The following is a 7,406-nucleotide window of genomic DNA, read 5'->3' as shown; positions in this document are numbered from 1 at the left end:
TTTGTGACTAGCGGGGCTTCCCTACATACTTTAACTCCTGATATGTTTTCGTTTTCCTCGGCATGTGTCAGCAATGCATTCAACCCCTCTGTGCATAGCAAAAAGAGGTATGATGATAGCGGATCACCCTGTCTCAATCCTCTAGTAGGCTTGAAGCTCTCACTTTGCTCTGCATTGATCCTTACTCTGTATTCGACAGTTGAGACACATTGCATAATCAAATTCACCCATTCTTGACGAAAACCCAATCTCAACATAATCTCTTTCAAAAAAGGCCACTCGACTCTATCGTATGCTTTGTGCATGTCAAGTTTTATGGCACACAAGCCCTCTCTACCTTCTCTTTTGTTCTTAATTGTGTGAAAACATTCATAGGCCACTATCCGTTATCAGTCTTCCAGGTACGAATGCACTCTGTGTTGGGCTAATGATTTCTGGTAAAAAAAACCTTCAAACGGGTAGCCACCATTTTTGCAATTATTTTGTATACCACATTACATAAGCTGATCGGTCTAAATTGTGTTACCTTTTCTGGTGTATTAATCTTAGGAATCATCACGATCGCCGTATCGTTCCAACCGGTCGGGATAGTACATGTGTTGACTGCTTTCAGAACCTCCTCAATTAGGTCCTCCCCCAGCATAGGCCAGAACCTTTTATAGAAAATAGCATGGAGACCATCTGGTCCTGGAGCTTTCAAGTCCCCAATATCGAATAAAGCCTTGCGAACATCTTCCGTGTTCATTTCATTTGACACTCTCCTACGGACAAGTGATAAAACTTCTTGATTGGGATGCAGAACTTCCGAAGTGAAAAGCTTTGAAAAATATTTAGTGATGTGATCTCTCAACTCCTTTTCTTCTACCCAGTTTCCTGAATCATCTAACAATTTCCTTATATTATTTCTTTTTTTCTGGCCGTGGCAGCGTTGTGAAAGAAAGCTGTATTATGATCCCCATGCATCAACCAGTTCGCCCGTCCTCTTTGTAACCAGAAAACTTCCTCTTGATCCAAAATATTCTCAATTACCACAATAATTTCCTTCTGGCGACATCGAGATTCCGTATCCAGAGGGCCTCGTCTTAGTTTCTCCAATTCTTTTTTCAATTTCCTAATTCTCACTTTCGGTCCCTTTAGAGTTTCCCGATCCCAAGTATGCAAATCGGCATGCACTGCTCTCGTACGATCAGCAAGTGAAGGTCCAATCCCCGCAAGCTTTGCTTTCTCCCAAGATGCCTTAACAATTTCAGTGACCGTCTCTTCTTTCAACCACCTCGCCTCAAATTGTTTAACACGTCCCTCTGGTCGTTTGAATATTTTTTCATCCAAAAATCCGTATCGGTGGGCAAGACGCCTCTCCTGGAGATAAGGTAGGAGAAAGATTACAAATCCTAGACTACCAACTACATGTATCCCAAATATATCTCTAACATTCCCCGCAGTCGTAGTGGTGGCGTTGCGAACAACAGGAGCGTCACAGACGATCAGACTGGAGAGAACAGCAGTCGACGGGCTGACATCCCCCCACAGTCGTAGCGGGAGCGTCGTGGACGGTGTCGCGTCACAGACGCGTTGACTGTAGAGGAAGCCGACGAATTGATCAAGCGGATGATGACCCTTTGTGCCGATGTCGAGGTAGCCGAGAGCGTAGGGTGGTGTAGCCGTGGTCGAGGTAGCCGTGCGAAGAATGTCGTGGTCGATGTCGAGTCGAGGTAGCCGGTGTCGAGGGAGTCGCCGTGGAGCCGCGGGCGCAAGGAGGCGCCGAGTTAGTCATGGGCGCAGTGGTGTTGAGGTAGTGGTGCGTCAAAAGGAGGATGGTGTTGACGAGGCGTCGCGACGGGTTTGCCAAACCTGGGGACACGTCGTAGACGAAGGCATGCGTCAGTGTTGCCAGCACCGAGCAGGCGTAGACAGACGAGACGAAGTTGACGAAGCGTCGCACCAGGCTTGCCAGGCCCGAGGACACGTCGTGGACGAAGGCATGCATCGGTGTTGCCAGCACCGGGCATGCGTAGACGAGGGACCTGCACGAGCTGTACGCCATGTCGGAGAAGTCGGAGGAGCCAGCAGAGAACTCGACAACGATTGCGGCGTCCATCGGCGCGGGGCCGATGTCACCAACGGTGGTCAGAGTAGATGAAGTGGTCGGGGTAGATGACGGCGACGCTGACGACGGGCTGGTGCTTGGACGAAGACGAAGGGGGTGGACGGGCGGCGGTGGCTACGAAGGTAGCGACGGCGGCCGCCGAAGAAGAGCGGCGGCGGCTAGGTTAGTAGCGCGGCGGCGGTGCTCGAAGTAGGCGAGGAATCCGACAGCGTGAAGAAGACCGGCGCGGACGATGGCGTTCACGCGCCAAGGGAGGCGACGCGGCGCATACCACGACAGGTCGACGCGCGGGGACGAAGGTGGACCGCTGGCGCGGCACTATGGCCCGAAGGGGCGACGCAGTGCCAGCGGGCAAATCGGGGCGACGGCGGAAGACCTCGGGGCGGTGCAACGGCTGAGCGTGGGACGATGCAACCGCGGGGACGGCCTCGGGGTGGTGGCAGGGACCGCGTATCGTGACACTACGGCACGAAGGGGCGACGCAGGGGTGGCACGCGAGTCGATGCAGCCGCGAAGAGAACCACGGGGCGGTGGCACTGCGGCCCGACAAGGCGACGTAGCGGCAACCCATTGCTCGATCGCTGGAGGGACGCACTGAACTCGTGGACGATCTTCATGGGACCTGCGGAGACGCGCGCAACCGACTGGCCAGGTCAGTCGCGTGGCATAGATGAGGCGGATCACAACGACAAGCAGATGATCAAGCCGATCGCGTGCTCGATGGAGGCGGGGTGGCGGCAGAGTCCAAGATGAGGCCGACGATGACGGATGGCGTGGGACGACGTGCAGACGAGCGTGTCAGCGCCGACACCCGGGCTACCAAAACAACGCCGACGCCCGGGCAGCGAGGCCCGAGCGACCAACATAGCAACGACACCCGAGCTGAGGCAGCCAACGAGCCTGACGTAGTCGGGAACGAGGCCGGCGAGGCAGACCACAGGGCCACCGTGCAGACGCGGCGGAGGCGGGTGGCGTGGACCGATGGGCGGGCCGGCGCGCAACGCAAACCGATCAAGCGTAGATCAGAAAACCAAAAAGAAAAACGCCGATCAAGATGACCGGCGGGAGAGAGAAAACCCAAAGCAAGGGCTTGGGAAAAAAGACTCTTCAGGGCAGTCGATCAACACGACCGGCCGGCAAACCCCAATACGGGTGGCGCGGCCCCCGGCGGCGATCATGGAGACCGACTACCCCAAGGGCGGCGCGCGGGGCGAAAGCGGCGGGCGGCGGCTAGGGTTTGGATCAGTTAGGCTGATACCATGTTAGAAGGGAGAGAGAGGGATTGTTATGGAATATGATGGATGTATTATTGAGCCTCGAGGGCGAGTATATATTGAGTGCAAGACTTGGAGGGCAAGACGCCTCTCCTTAAGATAAGGTAGGAGACAGATTACAAATCCTAGACTATCAAATACATGTATCCCAAATATATCTGTAACAGACACCACGCACCGGCAAAGGTCAAAACATGTTAGTATGAGAAACAGATCCATGAAAGGGCTGCCTAATCCTGCCCGAATGCTAAGATGTTTCTAACACCATCAGTTTAGAAAAGGATAATGTAATCATTTTTAAACACACCATGGTTTTGTGTCCAGGTAATCTTTGTGGCATCGACAATACAGAAGCGGCAGCAGAAAATTAAATAAAAGGTTGTCCCCCCACTGATGTTTATCAAGGTGCCGAGGAACATTTCCATCCTAAGGCATCACAAATGAAATTAGCAATGGAACATAAATGTATTGAATGCAGGATGAGGCTTAGGAGGATCAGTTGACTGGAAAATTCCATAGTGTCAATGTGTCATTCATATATGGAGAAAACATTTTTTCGTTTATTTTGGAAGATGCATCGACAATAAATAGAGATTGGCTCAAGAAGTCTAAAAAAACTTATATTTAGGAACGGAGGGAGTACAACTAAGTAAAATAACCTCCGATAATAGTTTATCTTTATCTTCTGCATATGAAGTATCCACAAAACAGATAAGCAAGGACATATACACTAAATATACACCAGGTGGGGGCTTATTTAGGGACATAGTTTCTGATGCGATGCAAGATCAGTTGCATGTATGAAGAAAACATCGACCCCGGAGCCAAATGGTTCAAGAGTGAGAAGATAGGTGGAAATGATACAGACACAACGAACATGGCTGCTGAAGGTCCAAAAAAAGGATCAAAATATATGGAGGCTTCTAAGGAAAATGGAAGAAAATAACCTTTTTATCTCCTTCAGATTTTTCCCTTCTTCCAGTAAGCCCGTTTGTCCGCCAACACTGCAAATTAAACGGTACAGAGAAGCATCAGACACCTCCGATAATAGTCGATCTTTATCTTCCGCATATGAAGTATCCACGGAACAGATAAAGAACTTATACACCAAATCTAGAAAAATTAACTGTAAGATCAACGATATAACACATTTATCAATATCTTCTACTGGTACAAGAAATATTACTAATGCCTCCATATAGGTTGTTTCATAAAAAAAACTATAAACATAGGATGTCAGTATAGTACCGTATGTTATGTACCAAACCTTCTCATGAGAAAAATGTCTAGTTTCACTAATGACCTAATCTTCTCAAGCAGATAAAAAATTGGAATAATGAGGTAAATCCAAATGTGGGCTCTGGTAAAGCACCACAGAAACCAAATAAAACCAGCATAAGGAATACTACATGAATAAATGTTATGAATGGATTGATAAGGTGGAAATGCAGGTTCTGACTAGTACCAACAAGCTATTGACATTCTTTACTTGTAGCTATTCTTATGTGAACCCCTCATCGGCACCGAGCTACTTAAGTTCCTTTTTTATGCTTATTCTGACCCAAGCCTACAACAACTGAGTTACTGAAGAAAATAATCAAGAGGAGAAAGATGATGTAATTTCAATGTAGAGCAACGTATTGAGAGAATGATCATGATCAGGCAGCAAACTAACACAACAGTAGTAATTATCGATTTCAAATTGCATTTTGCCTGTCCCTAGTCATGTTGATGTTTACCCTGCATTTTGGCAAACTTAAACCATGTTGAACTTAAAGTAAGTATACTACTCGGTCCAAATATGGTGCCGATCCATTTATGTAGGCTAGGTTAATTCTCTAAGAAATATACAAATGAATTGATGATTAATTAATAAATCTAGCTAGCAATCAAAATCAACTTACAACCTGCAACCTAAAGAAAATACAGAAGCAAAGCATAAATCACTAATTTAAAAGGAGCCTGAGAATAATGACCAAAGAATAAATTGGAACAGAGATTAGGGATCGACCTAACCTACTCAAAAAGTGACGTTGAGGTGCAAGTACTGAACATGTGGAACGGGAGGCTTCAGTACATCACTCTGATCTTCTCACCCCGTTGTTGCATCCCTTTTGTCTCCTCAGGAGCAGAAGTTCAACAATTTTGGGGACAAGCTAGATGTGGCGGACAGCAACACCCCTTCTCCTCTACGTTGCTGGAGGTGGCACCCCTTCTTCCAGTAACCTCGTTTGTCCACCAACGCAGCAAATTAAACGGTACAGAAAAGCACCAGAAAAGACGAATAACACGTCCAGTACACAAGCACAACACATAGATCAAAGATGAATCCTGAAACCGTTCACGGCTGAAATACATATTCAGAAACTTAAGATCCATGAAAGATTTAAAAGTACAACAAACCTGCAGAGATCGAATCTAGCGCGGAAAGATACGAGGAATTAAGCCCCAATCCTACCTTTGCACTGGCTGACCTGCAGAAGAGTAATCACGAGACGGTGGCGGCATGGGAGTGGAGGCGCCTGCCATATCGCGTCAAGCGAACACGCTGAGCGGCGGAGGTGTTCATGCTGGCCGGTGCACATTTCGCCAACGGTCGCCGTCGCCGCCGCCGCTGCCATCAATCACCTCTGGGCGAGACCGGGAGGGGTCGGGATAGCGGCGAGGCGGCGGAGTGGGTTGTAGAAAAGTGGACACGGGACAGAACCACCACCGTTACTCTCGGATCTAACGTTAACCAGTAGGACTTTTTCTAGTCCGTAGAAAAAGTCCCTCCCGTTTGGTTCCTAGGGACTTTTTAGGGACTTTTTCTAGTCTCTGGAACTAAAAAGTTCCTAAAACAAACACCCCTATAGTAGATAGTAAGATCACACATATCTAGATAAAATAGATGATGTGGCAAGCAATAAATGAAGAAAGAGAGGCATGTGGTAACATAGCTAGTTACTACTAGTATGAGTAACATCACACATATCAAGGTAAGATGAGTCTATAGCCTAATAAATGAAGTGTTGCATGTTATCACACATATGTTACTCCCCACTATAGAGGTAGTAACATAGAGTAGTAATATGGGCATGTTACTACTCTATGTTACTGAGAACGTATCCTGTGAAATAGAGGAATCTGTGCACCCAATGCACCATGTGATTTTGGGCCTTTGGATGGAAAACCAAGGGATACGATTTGACCTAATGTGAATTGTTGTAGTTTTCACCAAACAGACCTCACATTTAACCGAATCAACCCGCACTCCACCCTTGTAGCCTGGCATATTATCGAAAAGGGACCTCACGTTTCATCGGAATCAACCAAATGTTATGAAATCGTGGAAGAAACTGAACTGCGGCTTGATTTTCCTGAAATATAGTGTTTTCCTTGCAAAAACTGTTCACAGCCCCGAGTCTGTTCTAATCTTGTCCATTGTTTTTCATCTAACGACCAAAATCGTTGTGGTGCACTGGGTGCACAGATTCCTCCGTTTCACAGGATACGTTCTTCTATGTTACTACCCATTGTGGCTAGTCTGAGAGGCATCGGATTTGGCCTCTGGAACAGCCCAAGGACAGACGGCCCATATGAGCAGCCGACGAGGGAATAAATAAGGCTGGTCGTAATGGCGAGTATCATCTACTAGTATCATGCGTATGATACTAGTATGTCTTAAAAAACGCGTATGATATTACTGTATGATAGTACATTCATAATGCATAGTATTATATGTTAGTATCATATATGACTTCATTTATTGACATGCATGATGAAAGGATCTAGATGACGACTAGAGGGGGGTGAATAGGCGTTTTAAAACTTTTACGGATTTGGCTTTATCCTAATGCGGAATTAAACTAACGGATACTTTTTAAGCACAAATCCTAAATATGCTAGATTCAACTAAGTGCACCAACAACCTAAGCTAAATAAGATATGCACTTAAGCAAACTAGCAGGCACAAACTATATCACAAGATATGGAAATGTAGAAACAACTAAGCAATTCAACTAGCACAAGATATATCAATATGA

General features: G+C 46.9%; 1 long non-coding RNA gene across 1 annotated transcript; it reads right to left on the bottom strand.

Annotated features, from left to right (window-relative positions):
• Positions 1–4,030: 4,030 nt before the first annotated feature.
• LOC141042372 (uncharacterized) lies at positions 4,031–5,679 on the bottom strand. Its single transcript, XR_012204881.1, has 2 exons — positions 5,398–5,679; positions 4,031–4,385 (listed from the first exon to the last, which is right to left on the bottom strand). It is a non-coding gene; the product is annotated as an uncharacterized lncRNA (long non-coding RNA).
• Between the last annotated feature and the right edge of the window lie 1,727 nt (positions 5,680–7,406).

This window comes from Aegilops tauschii, chromosome 3 (genome assembly GCF_002575655.3).
Source record: "Aegilops tauschii subsp. strangulata cultivar AL8/78 chromosome 3, Aet v6.0, whole genome shotgun sequence".
In the NCBI taxonomy this organism is placed as follows: domain Eukaryota; kingdom Viridiplantae; phylum Streptophyta; class Magnoliopsida; order Poales; family Poaceae; genus Aegilops; species Aegilops tauschii.
The sequence above is the reverse complement of the archived record's forward strand: the minus strand, read 5'-3'. Positions and strand labels throughout refer to the sequence as shown.